This window comes from Protopterus annectens, chromosome 15.part0 (assembly GCF_019279795.1).
Source record: "Protopterus annectens isolate FY-2018-M chromosome 15.part0, PAN1.0, whole genome shotgun sequence".
NCBI lineage: Eukaryota > Metazoa > Chordata > Ceratodontiformes > Protopteridae > Protopterus > Protopterus annectens.
In genome coordinates, this window is record NC_056749.1 from 502,763,726 (window position 1) to 502,789,372 (window position 25,647).

Consider the following 25,647-nt stretch of genomic DNA (forward strand, 5'->3'; position numbering starts at 1 on the left):
GTTCTGTCCGTGAGTCAGTTGGCAGCACATCTCATTATGTATGAGTTTATGCTCAGGCTGGTGAGCTTGTCTATAATACCAGAATGGGGAATGGTGTTGAAGGCCTTTGCAAGGTCTAGGTAGGCTGTGTGGACCACCTTTCCTTCATCTATAGCCTTGGTAACTGTCTCAAAGAAGTCCACCAGGTTTAGGAGGCATGATCTGCCATTAACAAAGCCAAACTGGGTAGGGTCCAGTGTTTGGAGGTTCCCAATGCCTCTCTTAATGAGATCCATGATGTGCTCCATAGCCTTTCAGACCAAGCTAGTCAGGCTTATAGGGTGATAGTTCTCTTGGTCTGTTGTGGCTCCACCTTTGTGGAGCAGAATAACATTACTGTGCACCACTCTATGGGCACGTAGCCTGTGGAAAGGCTGAGTTTGAACAGTGTGTTTAGCTGAGGAGCTCATGTAGGACGCAGCCTGGGACACCATCCGGTAACATTGATGGTGTATTTTTGTCTTTGGAGAGGGCTGTTTTAACCAGTGTGTCTGTGATTTCAGCGGCACTACATTCTTCTGGTATGGTTATGGGCCCTTTTGGGGATGAGAGGGGGTGAAATTTGCACTGAACCTGTCTGCCAGGATGTTGGCAATATCTGTCGGTTCAGTGTATTTTGTGCCATTCTGCATTAACTCCGGGCAGATCTGGGAATTGCCACTTAGATTCTTGACATAACTAAAGAATGCCTTGTGGTCATCTTTGGAGTCCTTTGCAATTTTTCTTTTGAAGCTAGCCTTGGATGATTTTATGAGGAATCCTAGTTTCTTGCTGATACTGATCAGGGATTTCTTCCCCTCTTGGGATTTTACTCTTTTCTGTACTAGTTTCTTCCTCCTATTGTATAGCTTGTTTATGGCAGGGATCCACCAGACTGGTTTCCTTTTCTTGGAGGAGTGAGTCCTGAATTTGCTTGGGATAGCACAATACATGCATTCTTGTAGGTGCCCGTAGCGTGCATTAGTAAAGGATTTTGCAGCATGGGCAGCGTTATCCTTAAGACAGCGGTGGAAAGTTTCAAATCCCCCATGCTAAAGTAACATGAAGTTTGCTTTTGAAAAGTTTTTCACGGTGGTTTCTTTGACCGGGGGGGTGGGGGTGGAATGTGGATATCCAGAGTGATTAGTTTATGGTCCGATCTAACCAGCAAGGTGGTTGACCTTGTTGTGGAACACTGGCCGCCCATGTTGGTGATGACCTGGTCCAGTATGTTGTCACCTCTGTTGGGGGTGTTTACCAGTTGATCCAGGGTCTTAGAGTTTATAAATTCTAGAAAATGTTAGGCAAGGGAGTTGGTACTTGAGTAGTTCTCCCAGTTAATGTTTGGGTAATTGAAATCGCCCAATATCAGGGTGTTTGGCAGGACCTTTGTTTCCCAGTGTTTCCAGAAATGTGGACTGGGGGTCCTGGGACATGGTGGGTGATCTGTAGCAAGCTGCAGTTTGAATTGCAGTTCTTCCCATTGTTAGTTGCACGTGGATGATTTCTGAAGCACCACTAACTTGGAGGTGTGGGTATCCTTGATGAATATGGATACGCCCCTGCCTTTTGTATTTCATCCGAGTTTTGTTGCCGAAATGTATGGTATGAGTTGTAGCCTGGTAGTGCTGGGGTGCTCTCTGGAGACTTGAACCAGGTTTCTGTTACTGCACATATATCTATTTTCTCCATACTGAGGAGTGCCTTGAGTGCATGAATTTTGAGGTTGACTACTGGCATTGAGTAGCATTACCCTCTGTTTTTTACTTGTGCTATTTATGGCAGTGGGTTTGTCTTTTGAGCCTTGCCTAAAAAAGGCACTATGGGGGTGGCAAGAGCCTTGGCCAGTATTGAAAAGCTTAAGGGTGATTGGTACAAGCCATCTCTAGCGAGCAGCGTGGCTTGTCGGGCATGTCATCCCAGGCTAACGGACACTGGATCCCCTTTGAATGACACCAGAATCTTAGCCAATTGTTGAAATTGATCATTTTTTTTCTTTATACTGTGGTATCATTCTTGATAAGGGCAGGATGTTACTCAGGGTCAGGGTCACACTGGCCTGGACTATGATATCAGAGAGCTCATCCATATCTCTCCATGTAGTCCAGGGAGGTACAGCTCAGGTAATTCACACCAACATGAACAATGACAGAGTTATATTTGTACTTGTTCTGGAGTGACCTGAGTGCTTGTGTTATGTGATGGATACTGGCACCCAACAGGTGGCTAACAGTAACCTTCTCCTTGTTCAGCCTAGTAAGTGGGACATCAGTGTGCCTGACTATAGAGTCACCTATTACTAGTGTGTTGGGTATGTTATTTTGCCTTAAGGGCTGTGATTGCATGGCACACTGGTTTTGTGAAGTATGTGTTTCATGGTTTGTGTTGGGGGGTGGAGGATGCTTGGATGTCTGCTTTGGAGGTCTCTGTTGCTTTTGCAGATTTATATTTAGATGATCTGAGAATGTTTTTGTGTATTTGTGTGTTTTTTGCCAGTGCTGGTTTCATAGGTCTATGTGAGACTGGTGTGATGCAAGTAATTCCTTTCTCCTCTTGACTGTCTGGTCCAGTCTTGGGTTGAAAGAGCTTCGCCTCCAGTTTGGCTGTATAGTTGCATCTCTCGCATATATTGGTGTTTGGTGGTAGGAGGAAGAGGGTTGTCTGTGTACATGAGGCAGTTGTAACATTGCCTCGAAATGCCCAAATTCACCAGTTGGACCAGAGAGTACACCTGAAACTGCCCTTTGGACATGCCTGGATAGGTACAGTGAGCTGTTTTACTGATTGGCTGGGTAAAGTTGAATGGAGAGCCTTGCCCTTCTCTACAGTATAGGGGAGTCTAGTGCTAAGGTTTATTAGTGCTTGCTATGTGTTTTGAGCAAGTGCCGGGCTGAGAAGTGAATGGTTTGAGTGCTTAAGTTGAAAATTTGTCTAGTTCCAAGGGAAAAATTGAAGAGTAGAGTTTGTGGAGCCGGGAATAGTTATACCCTAGTTAACTGCCACTGTCCATGGCATGGCTAATGCGGGTTTTATAGCAGGAAAATGAAAGAGATAGAAATGAGCACAAAATGGCCAATAAACTACTAATTTCTGGGCTGAAACCACTCCTCCAGGGACAGATAGGCTGCTCAAAGCTCCCCTCTCTCATAGGTGAACAGAGAAACTTCCCTCTATTAAAGTAAGGTATGAGCAAACCCAGAAACTTGTAACACAGCCCTGAATTCAACACTAACCTGAAAACTGGACTATACTAGCTTAGAAAGGTGGAAAAATAAGTATATTTTTTGATTTTTTTCAGAAAAAAAGCAGATACAATAAAAAAAAACACTTTAAATGCACAGAAATGGCTATCACACTTGAGTGTGTAGCCTACAACAGTTAAACAGGTAATTTAAACACAAAAATGACTTTGTTAAAGTGCAGGCAGTAAAATAAGTACAATATGTAGCTGAAACAAGCTTCTTAAATCACAGAAACTCTAAAAAAAAAAAAAAAAAAAATCTGTCTTTTAGACGGAATTAGCTAAAGGCAGCAAGCAAATGCAGAAAAATTATACTTAATCACTCCAAAGTGTCTCTCTTGTCTCTCTGCTGCTATAGAACTCTGCAGGGCACCAGGCAGGGCTTGCTGAGCTGTATACAAGCAGAAAAACCTTGCAAATATGGGTTTTATAGCAGGGAAACAAAAGAGATAGAAATTAGCCCAACTCAGCCAATAAACTACTAATTTCTGGGCTGAAACCACTCTTCCAGGGACAGATAGGCTGCTCAAAGCTCCCCTCTCTCACAGGTGAACAGAGAAACTTCCTTCTATCCAAGTAAGGTATGGGCAAACACAGAAACTTGTAACACAGCCCTGAATTCAGCACTAGCCTGAAAACTGGACTATACTAGCTTAGAAAGGCGGGAAAACTACTCTGACTCTCATGTTCTCAGCCACATTAAGGGGAAACTAACTGGTTATTACCAAAGACCCTAGGGATGTTCCTCAGAGTCTGGATAGGAAGGAGATACCGACTACTAATGTGCGTCATACAGAGTCTGAGCCCTCTAAGTTTTACAAGGCCGATGACCCTTAAAGAAAGAAAATTCCAAACATGTTTCACCTGCTCGAAGGGACCCTCACAGTGGATGGCAGAATTTCACTCAAGGTTTGCATAGTGCCCTTATGGCTTTGAATCCTCAAGGTGTTTCTGTCCATGCTCCCACTTTGGGTCTATGTTTAGCAGTCAAACAGAACATTCGTTGAATGGCCATTTATCACACACATACCAGCAAAACATACTTCATTTGAACGGCCACATAATCATAAATAAGTTCAGTAAACAATCATAGTTGACCGGTATCAAGGGAATGCAACTAGTACATACCTACCCATAACAGAGGGATAAGAAGACCTGCCTTTTCTCCACTGTAGTTCAATCTGAGTTGCTATATGTAATTAGCCGGGGAGGTGTGGGGGTACAGCCCTCCACGTAAGGAGGGTCCGGTGTTCACTGAATCCCCTTGTGGGTGCTGTCTCCTCCACACCCCCACTAATTATATATACCAACTTTGCGATCACATTACAGTGGGGAAAGGGCAGGTCTCCTTGTCCCTCTATTGCCAGTAAGTAATTACTAGTTCTGTTCCCTTGATGTTGGCCAACTATGATTGCTTGAGGGAAGGAACTTTCAATGGTCTATGCACAATGAATGACTATTCAGTGAAAGTTCAGTTTGATCGCTAAAAATTACCACTTCCCTATGATCTTCTACTCCTCTTAAGCGGTCTAGAGAGCAAGATTCCTCTGAGGAAGAGGAGGATTCAGATAAGGAATCCCTTGCCTATTCTTCCCAGATTCCTTCTACCTTAAACTATGGTTCTAAGAAGATGAGTCCACTAGTCCTGACTCCTTTGAGGAGATTTCCTTTGCATATCCAATTTCCAGAATAATGGATTTTTTCAAATTAAATTGTACCCAGGTGTCTGAGGTTCAGAAGAGGTATTACAAGCTTCTACAAATGGATCTCCTAGGACTACTTCTGTTTCTCCTGTTATGGCTGCCTTAATGGATGCCTTTTCTACTGTAGCCTGATTTTCTAAGCCCTGCTCTCAAAAAGGTTGACCTATTTTATACGGTGCCTGATTGCAAGTTCCTGTACAAGTGCCCCTCTGCTGACCCTTCTGTGGTGTCTGTGCTATCTAACAAGCCATAAAAGTGTCTGCCTTCTACAAAATTGCTTCCTTCTGACAAAGACAGCAGAACTATGGAAAGACTGCATAAGAAGGTATATACCTCTGATACTCTTGCTTTTAGGGCTGTACATTTTTAGACCCATATGAAAAGGGTATATTTTTGCTCTTCTGTCTCAGGCCTATCGGGTTATTTTTGACCTTCCTGACTCTGAGGGAAGACTTCTGATCTCTCCTTGTAGGGACTTCTTTTCAGGAGGCGCATAAATCTATTAAATGCAGTTATGATCCAGCAGATGCTTCTTCTAGGGCTGCTCCTTTTGATTCTGTGCTGAGGAGATATTCCTGCCTTCAGCTTCAACCTTTGCCTGATGATATTTAGGCTAAGTTGATGGATGCTCCTCTGGATAATCATTTGTTTGGTGCTGCTGGTGCAGAATTGTTCAAGTCCCTACAGGAAAGGGGTAAGGTCTTGTGAATCTAAAACCTATTTTTGTTTCTCCTTAACCTAAATTGTAAAGGAATTACCCTAATAATTTGGACTTTGTAGGCAGTCTTGTCCTCCTCCAAAGGTAAGAGCTGGTAGAAAAGCTCCTCCTGCTAAAGCTACTCTGACTCCTTTAGCTCAGATATCTCTTTTTCCTGAAAAATCAAGTGCTATATATGACTCCTGTTTTCAGCCACATTCTTTCTCTTCATCTGTCCCTTCCTGTTTTGGTTAAAGATGATCACAAGTCCTGGGTTCCTTCCATCAATCACCAAGGGAACTTGCATTGTCTGGAAAGTCCCCCCCCCCTTCTTGGACATTTTTCAGCCCCCCTCAGGAACAGTTGGCCTTTTTTCCAGAGGTGCTTCATGGTCTCTTGACTCAGGGAACTGTTCAGTAAGTTCCAGTTTCTCAAAGAGGGGAGGACTTTTATTCCAGAATGTGGTTGGGACCCCAGGAGAGAGGGCACTTTGCGCCCCATTCTTTCTCTCACCTTAATAACTTTAAAATACTTGAGAAACAACAATGGGACAACCACAGTAAAGCACATATATTTAATAAACAACAAGCAGTAAATGTATGTCCTTTGCCTTGGTTGTCCCATTGTTGTTTATCAAGTATTTTAACCTGCTTTTTTCTAAATTGGGACAGATTTTACTTCTTGTTGCTGTTTATCTATTTTATACACTTTAACTTTTGCAGGTTCCTTTCATTTGGGTGTTCTCCCTTCAGACTTTTTCTCTGCTGCTTCTTCGGGACTCTCTCTTTTCTTTGGACTGCAAGGATGATTATCTTCGTATCCTTATTCTTCCCCTTTTCAGGAAGTTTGCTTCCTGACATTTTTGGTTCTCTGCTTTGCTGTTGGGCTTCTCTACTGCCCCAAGGGCATTTACCAAATGCCTCGTTCCTGTGTTTGCTTTTTGAAGGCTAAGGGGGTTACAGGTCTTTCCCTACCTAGACAACTTGCTTTTTCAGGCCTCCTCTCCACAGATTCTACTGCAGCATCTTCATTTTGCCATTTCCCTCCTCCACAGGGTGAGGTTCACTATAAATTTCCAGAAGCCCTTCCTGACTCCTTCATAGGATCATGTTTTTTCTGGATTACAGGATCCAGACTGTTCCAATCACAACATACCTGCCTCTTCCCAAGGCCTTAACTATCATTGCTTTATTTCAATCCCTTTTTCCTCTGGCCTCAGTCATAGCCAGGGAATTCTGAGATCTCCCTCCATCCAAACTCCAGATGAGAAATCTTCAGTGGTTTCTAAAGTCTGTTTGGCTTCAGCACTCTAATTCTCTAGATTTCCTAGTCCCTCTTCAATGCCTCAAGCAGGAACTGCAGTGGTGGATTCAGCAGTTGTTACTCAATCCATACCTTCCTTTTCAACCTCCACTCTCTTTTCAGGATCTGTTTATACATGCTTCAGATGTGGGATGGTGGAATTCCTTAGTCTCTGTAAAAGTGCAGGGCCTCTGGTCACTTCAAATACAAAGACCACATCATTGTCAGAGGGTCTATATTAAATCAGTGAATGCTTAAAAAAGCAAACCCTGATTTATCGACCCCCCTATGTAAGCGAAAGCTTACAATCCCAAACACTTACAACAGCGATTTTTTTCCAAGGGAAAAAAAAAACGCTGTTCCACGAAAGAAGAAAAACATTTTAAAACCTTACATAAAGTGGGAGGCATTGTCCCCCCCACACACCCCTACTTAAACATACCAACTCCAAGATCGCACTACAGTGATGAAAATGGCAAAGTAATAGAGGCGGCCAAGCAATTTCCTTCCCAGAGAAAGAAAAAGCTTATGCTGTTTTGATATTTTGCATTTCGTGCTTTCAAGTTTGATCAAGATGCATTTGAAAGAATGCGTCTTTGATCATACAATAGGAACCCGTCAAAGAGATGAGAGCTCTTCGGGCATTTCATCCTCTCAACTCAAGGACCCCTCAAGGTACTTACAATACCACAGTGAAGTGGTACGTCAACAAGCAAGTGGTACATCAACAAGCAAGGGGGAAAAGGATCTTCTCTCCTTTGCAGGTTAGCACTTCATGTGTGGGAGCTAGTGATCCAGCATCAAGTAATGATTCAGGAAAATTTACATTCCCCTCTAGTCAGAACATTGTGGCAGAGTCTGAGCAGGTCCATACCACAACCCCATTAGTGATTACTATGTGTTTCTGAACATTGTCCACCAGTAGGCTACTTCTCGAGTAGATCTGCTTGCCTCCCCCTTCAACAGACAAATTCCTCTTTTTTGTGACAGATCTCCATGTCCTCTGGCCTGGAAGATGGATTCTCTGTCTTTCCTGGAAGGCGATGTTTCTTTATGCCTTCCCTACCCTTCCTCTCATTTCAAATGTCCTGTTCAAAATAGAACAGGATGCTCCCAAAATCTCGCTGGTGAGTTCCTTTTGGCTCAAGCAGCATTGATTCCCTCCTCTTCTGCATTTAGCCAAGGACAGTTATCACAAGTTACCTCAGCGGGTGGACTTGCTCACACAAGGCAAGGGAAGTGTCATCCATCCTCACCTGCCCACTCTTCAACTGGCAATGTGGGTGATAGGGTTTTGATTCTGTATAGACACCTTTTTTCTGAGGATGTGCTTTGGGTCCTGCAGGATGCCAGGAAAAACCCACTAGTAGGAAATCCTGCTAATCCAAATAGTAGAGGTTTTCTGTTTGAAGAAAACATATTTGGAGTCTTTTGTAACCTTTCTGTGGATGTCCTTTGGTTCTCTTATCTGTGTGAACTGCTCAGTGCTGGGATGGCGTATTCTTCTGTTAAGGCCCACTTGTCAGCCATTTCTGCTTGTCTGCCTTTAGCACCTCATTTATCCTCTATATTTGAGGCCAAACAGTTTCTTAAAGGTGTCCTTCATATTAGACCTCCCAGGTAGCCTCTACCTCCTTCCTGAAATCTTAGTTTTGATTTGGAAATTGACCCAGGCTCCTTTTAAGCATGCAGCTTCAGCTTACTTGCAGCAGTATTCTTGGAGGATTGTTCTGCTGGTCCTTACTTGTGCCGGTGGGTGTCTGACCTTTGAGCCATCATGGCTATTCTTTTTTAGTTTTCCATAATGACAATGTGTCCCTTCATACTAATCCTTTTATGCCCAAGGTGGTGAATGAGTTGAGTTGTCTCATGATCTGTCTTTTAATTTGCCCATTTATTCCCTTCTCTGCAATTTGCTAAAGAGAAGGTTTTGCATACTTTGGATGTGCATAGACAACTCAGCTTTTATTTGGCTATCTGATCAACTTTGTTTCCTTTTATCCTAGATCTTTAGGATTGTCTTTTTCCAGCAAACTATTTCCTCTTGAATAACTAAAGCACTGTCTTTTTGTTCTTTTCATGGCAAGACCCTTCCTTCTGTTAAGTCTCATCCTACTAAGACTGCGGCGGCTTCTTGTTCTTTCTTCAAGGGTTTAGATATTAATTCTGTTATTGAGGGCATCTACCTGGACTTCTGTGCATATTAGTACTAAGCACTAAAAGTTGGATGTGATATCTGGGCCATTCTTCATGGGTTCCTAGAGGGCTCTGGTCCTTCCCACTCCCACTCTTCCTATTGTAAGGAATACTGCAACAGGGAAATGGAAGGATATAGTACAGTTGTATAAAATATTTCCATAACAGTAAATGCCCTGCTCTTCACTGCTGCACTATTCACTCCCTCCTCCTCCCCCTGGTTCCATTCCCTTCTGGATGTGCTTGTTACCACTCTAATACTTGGACTGGTATTCCTATTGGGACTCAGTTCTGAGGATATGTCTGGATGTCACCTTTATGCCCTGTGCCAGGCACGTGTGACGTATGATATACCCTTAACCTTAAGGTTTTGTTATACTGGATGGACGTCAAGCAACCCTAGGTAGAGGATCCCTATTGTAAGTAATACTGCAACAGTGAAGAGAAGGACATCTATTATGGTAAGATTTTAAACAGCTGTACTTTCTTCCTTCCCAGGTGAGGAAGGAGATTTATTCAAGGATGCTCATTGTCCCAGTGAAGGAAAATGCTTGGAGACCAGTCCTCACTATTTCTTTCCTAAAATTAATTGTGATAGTGCCCAAATTAAAAAATTATGTCACATCATAACCTGTTGCCTCTTCCTTTTTCAAGTTTCCTGGTAGCAGTAGACTTAAAAGATGCTTATCACATTCCTATTTATCCAACCTTCAGGTTTTGTGTCTGGATCACATTTATCAGTTCTCTACCTTTGGACTATCCACTGCACCAAGAGTGTTCACAAAGTGTGTAGCTCCAGTTATCACTCTTTGCAGGCTACAGGTTATACACAGTTTTCCAAATTTAGGTGACTTGCTTATATTTGCAGTCTTTTTCAAAATGTCAGGAGACATTTGGATGAGAGATCTCTTGCACAAGCTAGGATTCCAAGAGAATATTCAAAGGCTTTTCTTGTCTCCCCTCACACAGGATTTTTTTCCCAGGATATCAACTAGACACCATTGTTCAAAGAGCTTTTCTTCCACAGGAAAAAAATGGATCTTTATTTAGATTTATTTCTAAGTTCCTTCCTCTCAGACTTCCGTCACTGCAAGGGAATATCTCAGGATTTTTGGTCTCATTGCAGCTGTGATTCTCATGATACCCATGACAAAACTTCATATGAGAAAGATGCATTGGTATCTGAAATCTCTTTGGTCCCAACATCAACACCCATATTCTGTTCAGATCCCAGTACTGTGGTTTGTCAGAAAAAAATCACTTTGTGGAGACAGGTAACCTTAAATCAAGGTGTCTGCTTCAAAGCAGTCCATTATCACAGATGCTTGAGGCTTTGATCGAGGCGTAGTTCCAGGAAAGAGAGAAGTGCAGCAGGTGGGGGACACAAAGGACAGATGCAAGCACAAAAGTACCAAAGAGATGCTTGCACAATCAAGACACTCAAATTTCTGAACTACCTTTGGCCACGAGACCTCTTCAAGTGGTTACAGACAATACCATAGTGATGCGTTGCATCAACAAGCGAGGGTGACCCAGATCATACCCCTTTTGCAGACTAGCCATGTTAGCTTGGGATATAGCATCACAGTATTATGTCACTCTGCAGGCTTCTTACATTTTGCCAGAGCAAATTTGTGTGTGGCAGAGTAGGAGCAGAGCAAACCTACACAAATGAAAACAAGATCCAGTGGCCTTGAAAGATTTGGTCCATCTGTGGAGAGTTTCTCAAGTAGATCTCTTTGCATCCTGTCTTGAGCAATCAACTGGCAAAATTCTGTTCTAGAACTCCATGCAAGACGCAAAAGACCAATTCCTTTTCTTTTTTTTGGATAGGAATGCTGCTTTTCACCTTTTGCAGTATTATTCAGGGTACTTCTGAAGATTCCTGAGGAGTCTCTCAAGATCATTGTGGTGACTCCCTTCTGGCCTAGGCAACCATGGTTCCCCCTTCTTTTGGAAATAGCCAAGGAAATTACCACAAGCTTAATCACAGACTGGATCTACTAACACAAGACCAGGGATGTTTCATACATCCTGATATCTGTCATCTTCAGTTGACTGCCTGAATGATAGACACCTGTCTTCTGAGGCTGTGCAACATATAAAAATGAAGCAAGAAAGCCTGTCCCTAGAAAATCGTATATTAGCAAATGAAAAATGTTTTCTATTTGGTGACAACATAACCAGCACCCATTCAGGGCTTGGTTGTTCTCTGGTTTTACAATATTTGAGTTACTATCCTATGGCCTGCCTTATTCCTCTATCAAGGTTCACTTATTGGCCATTTCAGCATGTCTGCTCATGGGTCATGTGACTTTCAAGGCAGTCACATGTCAAAATGTTCTTGAAAGGGGTTTTGCATATGAGGTCTCCAAGTAAACCTATAGCCCTTCCTTGGGGATCTTAATTTTGTATTAGAGAAACACTTGATCCATTTGAACCAGCTAATCTTGCTGACTTGAGGTTTTTAACATGGAAAGCAGTTTCATTGATGGTTCTGACCTCTCTAAGAAGGGTATCTGAGTTGCAAGCTCTTATGGTGAGTCAACCCTACCTCAGCATAGACAAGGATTTTATGAGAACTCATCCTCCTTTATGCTTTGTGTTATCCAAGTTTTCTTTGTCAAACTGTCCATCTACCTCTTCTTTCCTGAATATAAAAATGAGGGAGAAAGTGTACTCCATGCCTTGGATGTCCACAGACAACTCTGATACTATGTTGACAGAACTAAATCTTTCAGATTATTCGATCGGTTCAATCCTTGTGAAGGTAAGAAGGGACAAATCAAATGGTTGCCTAATGCTATTAACTTTTGTTACAGTCACCATGACAAATCTATTCCAGACAGGGTCAAGGCCCATTCTACAAAGACCTTGGCTGCTTCTATTGCTTGCTGGAAAGGGTTGTATTCTAGAAGCTTCTACTTGGTCCTCTGTACTTATTTTTACAAAGCACTATAAGCTGGATTCTGTCTCTAGGTTTAGATCATGCTTTACTATGACCATTCTCCAGTCCACTCTGGACCCTTTCCTTCCACCTCCCAAATATAGTTAGCGACTGTAATCAACCCATATAGCTAAGGCCTACCATAGCAGTTATCAATATGAAGAACATAGTACAGATGTGTAAGTTGAATGTACCGTAACTATAGATATTTGAACGATCACTGCTCTAGTAGCCACTCCCTCCATTCTTTCTCCCCCCCCCCCCTCTATTTTTTATGCCAGGGTGTGGACATTTTTTTTTGTTATTCCTAGGCTTGTCCTTTCAGGGCTCAGTCCCCATCTCTCTTGTTGCAGGGAAGCTCTGAATAGCTTTACATCCAAACTTGTCGTTTAGTCAGTTTGGGTGCATAGAAGTTGCCCTGAAGCTTTAGAAACTGGGCTAGCTGTTGTATCCTTGTCAGGATATAACTTGTATAGCTAAAGCTACTCCAGCAGTGATCATTTGAACATTTACTGTTATGGTAAGTTCAATTTGCAGAAGTGTACTTTATTACCATCCTACTAGCATTATCTAGCATTTATCACCAGTTTACTTTTGTTGTGTCATTGTAAGATGAACCCATTTATCTCAAATGAAAAATATGTATACTTCATAATGAGAGTACTCCGACTCTGACACCAACTCTCAAGTTACAACATACCCACCATGAACAGCTTCATTTTTAAAATGGCAATGACAAAACAAATAAAACTAAAAGGCATGAGGTACACTGCCATCCCGGTTTAGTTGCTACATCCGTTTGTCCCGTATTTTTGATCCCCTGTACTAAAATGTTAGAAGCAGTCCAAAGTCTACCACTGCCAATAGTTGCTTCTAGCTTAGTTTCTTCTGCTAACAATCACCATACTGATGTTCACTCTTACTCTCACTACTTAACTTTACCATATCAAGCATTTATATTTCATATTCCTTCCTAGTTAATCACTCCAAAAAAATCTGTAATTACTCCTGTTGTAAGTTCTTTCACTATCACAGACACTTGCACCTATCTCTGCACTTATCCATATCCTAGCTTAGCTCAGTCTACCAAATATGTATCACTATTCAGCAATGAGCTAATCTTACCTCTAACAATACCAATGAGTTGGCACTAGGCATTTTGACTGAGATAGGAGCCGTCTCATATTTACTGATTACCCACTACACTTGGATTCTTTAAACATGACCTGTCTGACATCCCTCAACTTCCTGTGATTAGAGGCATGCCTCTTGATTCTGACCAAAGTCAGTAAACTGTATCACATCACTGCCCCTTCTTTTGCTCAAGTAATCAAGAATTCCTTAACTAAACCTCTGACAATCATGTAGAAGACTCATCTAGAAAGAGACTAATGCTTCCCCGCTCACATACTACTACACAGAATTGACCTGACTTCAAGTCTAAACCCGTGAGGTCCCTTAAGCTTGCTTCTAACCTCAAGGAAGTTGAAAAGGTGATTCCATCATAAATTCTAATAATGGCACTTGATCAGAGTGGATAAGTAGAGTGTAGCTGTTAGCTGTCTCTCTGGTTGTGGGATTGGAGATACTGCAGTGGCGTTTCACCATTCTAAATACAGGGACAAGCTTGTCATCTGTGTGGGAGTGAATTATTTATTTTTTTTATTTTACATTTGTTGACTGGACTAGTCTAACTGGATACATGTCCATTTTCAGTAGAGGCCAGGGGAGAAAAGCTCCACATTAAAACAGATAAACACAGAGTATTAAGAATTCAGTTACAGAACATTAAACTACAGATACAGATAGATTGCTAGATAAAAACAGGTGTTTAAGGTAATTTAGCAAGCATTGATGGAACAGAAGAATAGAACAAAAATAAGATAAGATAATCCTTAGTTTTTTTTTTTTTTTTTTGTGAAACACTGTGGGAAGAAGTAGAGAGTAACTTCTCTAAGGGAGAAGCAACTAGCTGCAATTATCATCTGCCCCACTAAGGAGAGTCTACCGCAAGTGTTGAGCAGTATTCTTCTCGAAAATAGACAAAATTGTCCCCTACCACTAGGGAAGACCCACAAAAGACCCCACTAATTATAAGACAACCACTCTCACTGGAACTATTTGTAAAACTGTTGCTCTTAAGAACAATGATGCAAGTGACCATCAGACCTTTGACCCTAATGAATTTGTAATTTTAGTGCCTAGTGAATCAGGTTTTTGTTAAGGTTTCAAGTTTTACATGGGGACTCTTTCTCCCCTGTACCAAATAACTCAAATGTGTTAAAACTTTTGGCACATTTCCCTATACAGATGACACAGATTCTGTAGTCCCAACATTACCCTTTATTTTGTGCATTGATTATCTAATTAGCTTATGCTCTGAACCCACAAAGCCCTAGCATGAGGTATTTCTTCTAGACATAAAAATATTGCTATCAGCATGCCATAGGGGTTCCATATTGAGTCGTCTGTCTTATGTTTACTTCTCAGTTTAATATTAAGCATCCAAGGAATATTGATAACAAAGCCTTTCAGTGGCTGTAAATTGGTTGCTGTTGTCATCTCAACCCATGATACTCAAATTCTCCAGCAAGGCCTAGATTAGATTACAAGCTGCACACTAATCATGGCTGCCCCTTAAATACTAAGATATATGTTATACATGACTCACTGTCTTATGATATTCATTGTGTTCTTCTTAAAACAGACTTTATTAGATACTTGTAGCCAAATAGACAGTGAGACCTTTCTTGGTCAGAAAGCATCCGATGTGGTCCAAAAGATCATCTGATTTCTGTAGTGTATCATTGCATCTCTTCTAACTCCCTAAGGATGTCTTTGTCCCCTTCTACTCCTTCAACGGAGCCATTGTGGAATACTGTGCCCACATTGGAATGTACTTGAAGCATTTTATAGTTACACTCAAGGATTATGGTTTGGATGAAGTGATGATATGCTTCAGTGCAACAAATCAAGTTGATATCTGACAGTGCAACACAAGGGGGAGAAAGGCATAATGACATTTGCGCCTCATTAAAAAAAAAAAAAAATCTCCCAGCACAAATTCAAGAACACAAGTGATTTATATCTAATTTCAAACATATTTCAAAATTTATAGCAGAAACGCTGAAAACAAAATGCACTCACATTGAAAACATTTAGCATGAGTGATAGAAAAATTCTCTTCTCTTGAATATATTTATTGAAATGGATCTGGCAATACTTTAAATTCCAAGAGATCTGCTGGGATTTGTAGTAAAATAGCATATAGTGAAGAACTAATCAGTGGCTATGTGAAGGGTGCAGAAATTCAAAAGACAAATGAGCAATGCATTTGATAGGTTGGGACAGTCAGCTGGCCATAACTTTCCCTTTTCAGAATCAGTCCACCAGTACTTTCTGAACTGATGTGGTCAGTGTCACACACAAGGAAAACAAAGGCAGATGGAATCAAACTGTTGTAGCCCAAACACAGTACATTTTACACTTGTGTGCTTGCAGAAACAAGCTAAATTAAAAATGTAATCCTTCATGATTTACCAGAAAAAAAGTTAAGAAAGAGCAAGGCGTAAATATGAGGCAAATTGGAAATCTGCAAAACTGAAGACAAGAGTCGGACTACTGTAATTCACTTAAAATGTTAACAGAACATGTTTTACATCAAATGCATTTACTGAACAACAGAAACTAAAAAACTCTGTCTGGCATTAGTTACTCTCTCCAAATGTCACTGACTTAATCTTTAATGATTTATCAGAAAAATTAAGGAGTAAATGAAGGTCTGGCAGCTGGACCAGGGGATTAAGGCTCTAATCTCTTGAGCTGGTGGGGTTTGAGTCTTTCTACTTCAGTTTGCCTGGTGTGTGACTCTGAGCTTAACCAAATAGTGTTGCCAAGAAAGTACCTTTAGCTTGATGATGATGACTTGCAGAATGTTTCCATATGACACACTACCAGTTCCTTTGTATCCATTATCCATTTTTCAGGCTGTCTGAATCAAGTCTCTGGCCTGTCTGAGGTCTGGGAGATGTGATGTTCCTTGGAATCTAGACGCACACACTTCATGCATAATTTTCATCCTGCATCATGGTGCTGATTACCTCCTGAATACTTTGGCTCACACGCTAACATTCTTCAAAACAGAGTAATTTGAATAATTGCCCTGTACAGATGGTTTTCAAATTTAATATTTTCTTTGTCTTGCAAGATGTGTGCTGACTGGCTTCAAAAGAGACACCGCTTCACCAGTGCTTTATCCACATTTTCAAATGCAATGCTTCTTTTCTCAATTAACGATTGTGCTTCAAAAAGAGAGAGACTTGTATTTCTTCTCTCACGCTCAGACCACACCTCAAAAGAGAGACTGTTGATTTTTAATTTCTGCTCCAGGGACTGGGGCATTCACCATAATACTGATTGTCACTGGGTGGCAAATGCCCCTTTGCAACCCCACCATAGTGCCATCAGTGCAAAGATTTGCTCAAATTGCCTGCTGTTGTGTTCTGCTCTGGAATTTAAATGGCCTGCAGAATGAGGTGGTTGTTTGTTGCCAGTTCCTAGACAGCCGTGGCTAGCTTGTAAAGGGGGGTTGATTTTGCTCCCCTGAATTTGTTTATATACCATGTGACACTGCTAACCCAGCTATCTGGAATTTTGTAAATCTGTCATTTGTGAATATCCATAATTCATATGCCTGTCTTACAAATGTATTGGAAATGTGTGTTGTGTGTATATTAAACTGCTGATAGAAAAGTATGTGTTGAACAGGGTTTGTACAGTACTAAGCTTCAAAGATGTATCCACAGTGTACCTTGCTAGAATACAGAAAATTAACTTACAAAACTTCAAGAAAATAAGTTGAAATTAAATGTTTTATGATTCTGCTATAAATGTTAGCTTCAATGCAGCAAGGAAACAGAATGTCTAGAGCTAGAAGTTTTGTTGTGTTGAAAGAAAACTAATTACCAGGTTTAAAATGTGAAGTGTTTTATTGCTTTGACTCCTAGCAGCTACACAGTTCTGAGCAAACATCTGAGAGATATGTATTTTAACATAAAGATGCTAAAATTCTGTTTCTATTCAGGCTGGGAACTGAAGTCAGGTGACAGTGATGTCATCCAAGCTAACCCAGCAGTAATGTTTGATTAATTTAAGAACTATCTGAGAGACTGTGCATTTTGTAGTTGTCTTTAACATGGAAACATCCACACATCACATCTGCACTTGCTTGTAAGAAAAATGTTGAGCATAGCATTTCTTTTAGACATAGGAATATAGTAAACATTAGTTTAGATATTTTCTGTATTTATTTGAGACTGTCCTGCAATGTTTTAAAATATTTCCTGTGATTTTTGACCGCTGAAGTCACTGTGTTGAGTTGCTGAGGATTGCCTTGTTCTTTTATTTATTATTATTAAATATATTTAAACCTATCTTTGTAGCTGACATTTGAGAGACATATTTAAACTGTTAGAGTACTTGCATATGTATAGGCCACTCCTAAATAGCCTTGGAAGTCTTGGTGAGACTACCATTTGGATTATTAGTAACATTACACAGAAGGATTGGACAACCTTTGTTAAAGGCCTTATAGTAGCTGATAAGAGTTAGCTGGTGGCAGCTGGGACTACCTTATAGTCTGGGAAAAAGACTGCTATAGCTTTTAAACCTGTGCCAGCCTTCCCCATGTATGTGTGCTTGTATATAAATCAAATCCCTATGTGTGCGTCAGCTACTTGGGCAGGGACATGAAGCACTGGTTGGATAGAGAAGTTGCTAGAGGTCTTTGCTTGGCCACTCATCTGAGACCTCAACCCTATAGCTGTGCCAGTGAGGAGGCTTATTGGGGATCTGGAAAAAGAGAGAGAAACCATCCCCAGACTGACTGTGTGCTCTTAAGAGAAATTGTACCTTACTGTGTGTGTACTTATCATACTCCCATTGTGTACATCCCTCACTGTTGCCAGTGGTGAGGATTGAGGCTACTTAATTACTGGGCCAGTGCAGGGGCGTCGCATATCATTTCACTGTGGTGTCAATATTAGTGATGAAAGGGATCCACATCTGAGTTACAGTTTTGATACCTTTTATAAAAGCCACCATCTCCTTCAAATTTATATATGCTTGCTCCTGAAATGAGGTCCCACATGCCATTAAGTTTGATACCTTGGTTCATAGGTAGGTACTAGGCTATTGGCCCAAGGGCCTACATAAGCCTAGCCAGCAAGGTACCATAGCTTACGCCACCCAAGGAAGTTATTTTCCTGTGCCACTGTCCAGCAGAGAAACAGAAGTGATTCCCGGGGTGTATTTCCTATTCCCCATCCATTCCTCACAATTTTTCTTGAAGAGTGCTAATGAACAACTTTGTTTGACATAGATGGGTAGCTTGTTCCAGAGTATAGGAAGTCTCTGGGACAGGAATCTATCCCTCCATCATGCCCTGTTTTATTGTGGTAATAAGGTTTAGGTCCCTAGAGCTTGTAGCTTGGAAGGATTGGGATTTCTTTAGGTGTAGCATGTCCAACATCTCTGAGTTTGACATAGCTTTATATGTTAGGCAGAGATCACCTCTGAGTATGGAGTAAAGCTGGAGTTTTTTGAGCCGGTCAGTGTAGGGCATTTGTTTGAGGCCAGTAATCCTCTCTGTGAGGTACTTCTGTGGCCTTTCCAGCTGCTGCAGATGTCTTGTGAGATACATTCCAAAAGGGGCATTGTACTCTATAATGGGTCTAATGAGTGACGAGTAGAGGGGAGCAATTACCTCTTTTTTCCTGGATGATAACCCGTTTATGATGGTGTGCCACATAGGACTTCCTGACTACTGTGGCAATGAGACTATCAAAGGAGAGACTACTGTCCACCTGGATCCCAAGGTCTCTTATCATGCATTCGGTGTTAAGTAGATTGCTGCCTATGTGGTAGTTCATGGGTATAGAGTTTTTACCAAAGGGGATGACACTGCACTTTTTGGCATTGAGCTCGAGGTCATGGCTCTGACACCAGGCAACTGTCTCGGTGAGGCCCTTCTGTAGGATGTCCACATCATTTGGGGACTTGACTATGGCTCCTAGTTTGCAGTCATTTGCGAACTTCATCAGCCAGAGGCCTTCTGTATTAGCCTGCATTTCAGAGAAGTAGATACCAAACAGGAGAGGTCCCAGAATGGAACCCTGTGGCACTCCACTTGTCACTACCTTGATGTCAAATTTGGAAATCTGCAACGTTTACAGTGCGTGTTCTGTCAGTGAGCCAGTTGGCAACCCATCTTGTGATGTAGAGATTTATACCTAGTTTAGTGAGTTTAGCTATAATTCCAGAATGGGGGACGGTGTTGAAAGCCTTGGCGAGGTCAAGATAGGCTGTGTGAACCAGCTTACCCTCATCCATAGCTTTAGTGACTGCCTCAAAGAAGTCGATCAGGTTCAGGAGGCATGATCTGCCTTTCACAAACTTGAACTAGGTGGGATCCAGAGTTTGGAGGTTACCAATGTCTTTGTTTATGAGTTCCAAGATGATGTGTTCCATGGCCTTGCAGACCAGGCTCATTAGGCTTAACAGATCGATAGTTCCTGGGATCAGTGGTGGCTCCCCCTTTGTGGAGTGGGATAACTGTTGCTGTGCACCATTCAGTGGGCACAAAGCCTGATGCGAGGCTATTATTGAACATGGTGCTTAAGTGGGGAGCCAGTTCGTTCAGAAGTTTGTGTAAAACGCAGCCTGGGATGTTGTCCGGTCCCATGGATGGCTGCATTTTTGGCTTTAGAGAGTTTAGCTTTTACCTGCATAGTTGTGATTACAGGGACTCTGCATTCTTCCTGTATAGATATGGGCCCTTTAGGGGGTGAGAGTTGGGGTAAAGTTAGCACTGAACCGATCTGCCGGGATGTTGGCAATATCAGTTGGTTCTGTAATTTTTGTGCCTTTGTGCTGTAACTCAGAGCAGATCTGGGGCAATACCTCACAGCTAATGTTTAAATCCTCTCTCATGGCTGACTGAGCAGGTAGATGGGGATAAAATAAGAGAACAGGACTTAAAAGAATGCCATTAGAGCTCCTTCTTGATGAAATTTAGCACTGGATCCTTATAAGACAAGCAATAAAGATAATGGAGCCAAAGAAAACATATTTTCCTGATGTAGTCTGGCAAATGGAACCACTAGAAAGGAGGAAACCTCGACTCCCAGAATTTTGAAAAACACTCGTACTGCATATCCTCTGAAGGACCATGTTCAGAAAGTAGGCTTTTTGTAGAGAAACGTGCAAAGGATAGTAGTTGCCTAGCTTGGTAGTCCATAAATGCTAATTTGTGAAGTGTTGAAACAAGATTTATTTCAGATATAGCTTGAATCCCAAACTTACTGCAATGATTTATGTTGAAACTGAAGAGCAGCTTGGATATCTTGTACTGATGGAGCTGCGATGAGGAAGTCATCCAAATATTGTGCACTGAAGTCTACAAAAGCTTCTGACTGAGGCCAAGCGTTTTATGAAAACTCTTGGAACAGAGAAAAGACCAAAACACAAAGATGAAAGTGCAGTCCCAAATCTAAGAATCTTGGGAAATACCTGTGCACTTTATGAAGTGGCATGTATAAGTAGGCATCTTTTAACTTAAATGTTATTAGTTAAGACTTGGGAAATGCAGCTTGTATAGTGAGCATTTTTAATTTTGGAACCAAAAAAAAAGATGCTTAGCTTTTAAAAGGTGCAAAACTGCTCTCCATGTGCCTTCCTTTCTGAGAACAAGAAATATTCTGGAATAAAAATGTTTCCTGCCTACAGTATGGCAGCACTGTTTCTATGACACACTGGCAGAAAATCTGACTGAACTTGAGGAATTAGATGAATTTGATTTCTTTTTTTTTTTTTTTTTTTGGGTCAGATAAGGAATTCCTGATTTGAGTTAGAAGGGATGTCCAATGAAATCTGTAATCATCCTTGATTATCTATTATAACCTAGTCATCACAAGTGATCTTTTTCTGGAATTGAAGGCAGCTGTAGAGATTGCATGCAGTTCGGTTAGAGCAACCAGGGTGCTGATGGTGGTTGAGAAGGTATAGGGAGTTAATGGGCTTTTTTATTTATTTATTTTTTTTTAAGGAGGGTCTTTGGTATGCTGTTTTCTCCTTTTTTGAATACCCCTGCCATTTCTTCCTGTATTGGTGTGATTGTTGTGTAGCTGTGAGGTTGATTGGTAGCTGAGTTTTGCTGGGGTAAGAACATCTAGAAAAAAAAAAGACCAAAGGAATGAGGATAATTCCTCTGATATCTTGAAAAAGACAACAATTATTGTGTCTTTGCATCTGCTTACCTGTTTTCTTGAGTTTCTTCAGTGCTTCTGCTGAAAAATTGCCAAGCAGGTCTCTGACGAGCAGGAGTAAACAACTGAGCTCTAACCTCAGGGAATCTTATCCGTGCATTTTTATGCATTTCACTACCAAAAGCCACAACCTGGAGTCTGTAACTATTGCATCATAAGCACATTTAGTACCTGTGTTGACTTCTGATGCCGAATTTAACACTTCTAACAGGAAAGATTTGGTGTCAGAGTTAGGAATTGAAGCTAAACTTTACTGTATGTTAGCATAAATAGATGGATACTTGCATGTGTATGTCTGGCATTATGGCTCTTAAAGCCATAGTGGAGGATGTATAAGAGCTCCTTTCCAGATACATAAATGGAAGTACTAAATTTGTCATTTGGGACAGGGTGAAAAACAGTAAAGGCCTTAAAAGCTCTGTCCCAGCCACAAAAATAATAGCAGGGTCTGCAACAGGGTTTCTATGAAAGAAGTTTTGTGTCGGGTACCTTGTAGAATCTGTTTGGCTTTTTAGGGGCAGGGTGTTGGGAATTTGTGGAAATGGATGCAAAAGCAAATGCATCTCACACAAGGACCATAAAACTGTGAGAATGGATATAGGTTTAGTTTAATCTATACCCAATATGTCATAATGGCTCTCCTAAGATTCCGATTCTTCTCTCCATCCCATTTAAAATATTTCTGATATGGACCATGATACAAATGAATGCAGGGAAACTGGCTAAGAGGAGGCTATAGCTAAAGTGCAGAAGAATATGAAGGAAGCCAGCAATGCAGCCTGTCTAAGAATGTGGACTAGCAGCAGCAACAGTGTGGGACTTTTGCAACAGTGATCTGGCTGTGTAGGCGCTCCATGAGGTGGGCCATTTTACATCAGTGAAGGGGACTATATAGCACATGGTTTTCAAAGTTGCCTGCTAAATCTTAAAATGTGCAGCAGACAGTGGCACAACATTTTTTCATCCTCTCTATAAGATGATAGGATATCATCTTCAGTGATTTGGAAGTTTTCTTTGAGATTCTCATATGTGCTTCTATGCATAGGTAGTATTAACTGGGGGTTAGGGCTTTTTGCTGATCCTGTCTCAGCAGGAAAGTGAAACCTAGTACTGATTTTTGTTTCCTACTGTGGAATCTTCTTAGTATGGCATTACTTGGCTATGTCCTTTCCTCCAACTTCACCTATGGATAGTAATACCATAGTTAACTGATGTACTTCCTAATAAGAGGGCACCACTAACCTGCACTTCCTGCACCAGGTAACCATACAGCTAATCCAGGACAACGTATTTGAATGTGCTCACCTCCTGCAGTACACAGCACTGTACATTATGTAATCCAGGTCTAGGTAGCAACACCTTTACCACACAGTAGTGTACCACATCCCATTCTAAGTATTGACACACTCAAATGCCCTGCAGTATATAACAAAGTACTGCAAGGATAATGCAGGTCTACATATTGATATGCATCCACCTTCTGCAGTACATAAGTGTTTCACAAGGATAATCCAGTTCAAGGCATTCACATATTTCCTCTCCCTATAGTAAATAGTGTACAGTACAGTGATCAAGGGTAACTCTACTGACAGCTGCCAGAGGATGCTGCTGCTGATACCAGATTGTAGAGAGGTCATTATTAGATCATTATGTGAATGATGCCCTCATAGATACAAGACAGGATGAAGAAGGCATCTATATCAGATGATCAAATGTTTAGTTAAGTGAATAAATGTCGATCACTAATAATCGCACTCACAAAACATCAAACTGCAATTCCCACTCAGGGAAACAATGCCATTGCCTAACAAAAATAAACGCAAATGAAGTGGGGGGCTGTGCTCCCCCACCCCCCTAACTAAATATACCAACTCCAACATCGCTCCTCATTGAAAGGCAAAAACTCCATGTAATGGCCAAACGACTTGTTTCCCTGAGTGTTAATTGCCATTCATGGTTTTGTGTACGGTCATTAGTGATCGTTTAATTATTTGATTAAACATTCAATCAACTAATATAGACCCTGGAAAAGAGCCTAATTGAGTCACCCCCTTGGTTTTCTTTAGGGATCACATTATTTCATTGAAGGCATATTTTAAAAAGTATAACAAAAAATAGTGCAACTTTTGCTGAAAAAAAATTCACGTTGGTGGAAACTATTTGTTTTCTGGCTATGTAAATGTGTTTTATTTTTAATGACCTTTGTATTTGTGCTTAGATATTTGTGTATCCCATTAGTTTACAGTATATTTTTGTGGCAGGTGTGTGCTACGGGTTTGATATTTCTTAATTGCTGTGCATTTGCCTTTTGCCAATAGATTTTAGTGGAGGTACAATCTGGATTGTTAGGAATCTCGATTGATTCCTCAATCGCCTTATCTTATGTTTTAAGACTTAACACCTGCAAAATTGGATATACATTTTTTTGTGCATCATGAATTCAAATTAATCTGTACAGGCTAAATGGTTGTACTGTGTTTCTCTTGTGTGGTGCATAGTCACAGATATGCTGGCGAATAACTTTTGTTCAAATCTTGCGTTTTACATGATTTTAGATATCTCTTGCATACCTGTTGTATCTGCTCATGAACATGTTTTATATCTGCATTTGGACCTACACACCTCAGTTATGCAACATATTAGATGTGCGTTACGTCAAGTGTTGGACTAACAGTAGCATCCTCTGATGATTCACATCTTGCATAAAATGTCCCATGTCTAGCCACATAAAGTAAAATTTCCTGTGCATCAGTCTGTCCTACATGCCTCTTATTTCACCAGTGCAAATCATTAAGCATATGTTGGTTGACAGACCCCTTGGTATTACCAGCATGCCTTTTGTCACGTCAGTCTGCTATGTGATAACATTCCCTTTATAATGGAGGGATGTCTGCTCATGCAGCCATAGGTTCACTTTTAAATGTATATAATCAGTACCTGGGTTGACTTCATTGACTTAACACGTACTCCAAGGTGTATGTTCCTTGATATTCTTTGTGGAATCTTGCATGTGCATTGTTATTGTTTCAACCAATTATATTCTTTTTGTGGTCTGTACACATTTCACCTGGTTCTTTTTTTTTTTTCAAAACAGGTTTATTGTTTTAACATACAAGAGAAATATCATAACAATTTTATACAAGTAATTAAAAATAGATATGATTATAACATTCAACAAAACAACTAAAGTATTTACAAAGACATCCACTACAATCAGATCAATTAATTAAACTAAAATACCATGCTATTGAAATTAGGATTTTTTTAACAAATTTTGTAAATTATCCCATACAATATAATAAGATGTTTTTCTAGTTGTTCTTGACCTAATTGTGTTTATTTCCATATGGCACACTATATTCATAACATTTTTAAATTCATTGAACGAAGGAGGTGTATCTGAAATCCAGTTTCTGGTTATTATTTTCCTAGCCACTGCTAGAATAGACCATAACAAGGGAAGCTTAACCTTTTTAACACTTTGAGGTACAGGTGTGTTGAATAATATAAGAGATTTAGAAATAATGAAATTATCTGTTAAAAGAGCCTGCAAAAATTCATTAATTGACTTCCAGTATTCTTTCAATTTTATACAGTCATAAAACATATGAGCCCAGTCAGCATTAATTTCTACATTACATCTCTTACATAGATTATCTTTATTATTTATTTTATTCATCATCAAAGGTGTATAAAAAGATCTATGTAAAAATTTCCATGTATAAAGTCTCCAGACAATGGAAGACATAGTTCTATAGGCAGATTCCAATATATATTGTTTATCTTGTTGATTTGGTGGGTCCCCATTAATAGAAGTGAAATAATTCCAGTATGTATCTACACTGTAAAAGTTTCTTGTCTGATAATTTTATGTATGTATGAAAGTTTACCTTTATCAGAAACTTTATGTTGTAAATTTAATATCAAGTAATCAATCAGTGTTGGAATAGATTCTTTAACTGTTATAGACATTAGATCTATTTTATTAATGAGATGTTGTCTAAAGGTTTGAACCTCTAACCAGCAAGTTTCTCTTAGATCAAATTCTTGTTTTAAGAAATCTAGATTTTTAACTTTATTATCAGATATCAACTGATACCAGTACTTTAGATCATTATCTATAGCTAAATGAGTTCCTTCAGAAGTAGATGATAAAAGCATACCCTGAGTATACATTATAGGGAATATAATAAAATTCCATTCCCTATATTTAGGGTGCA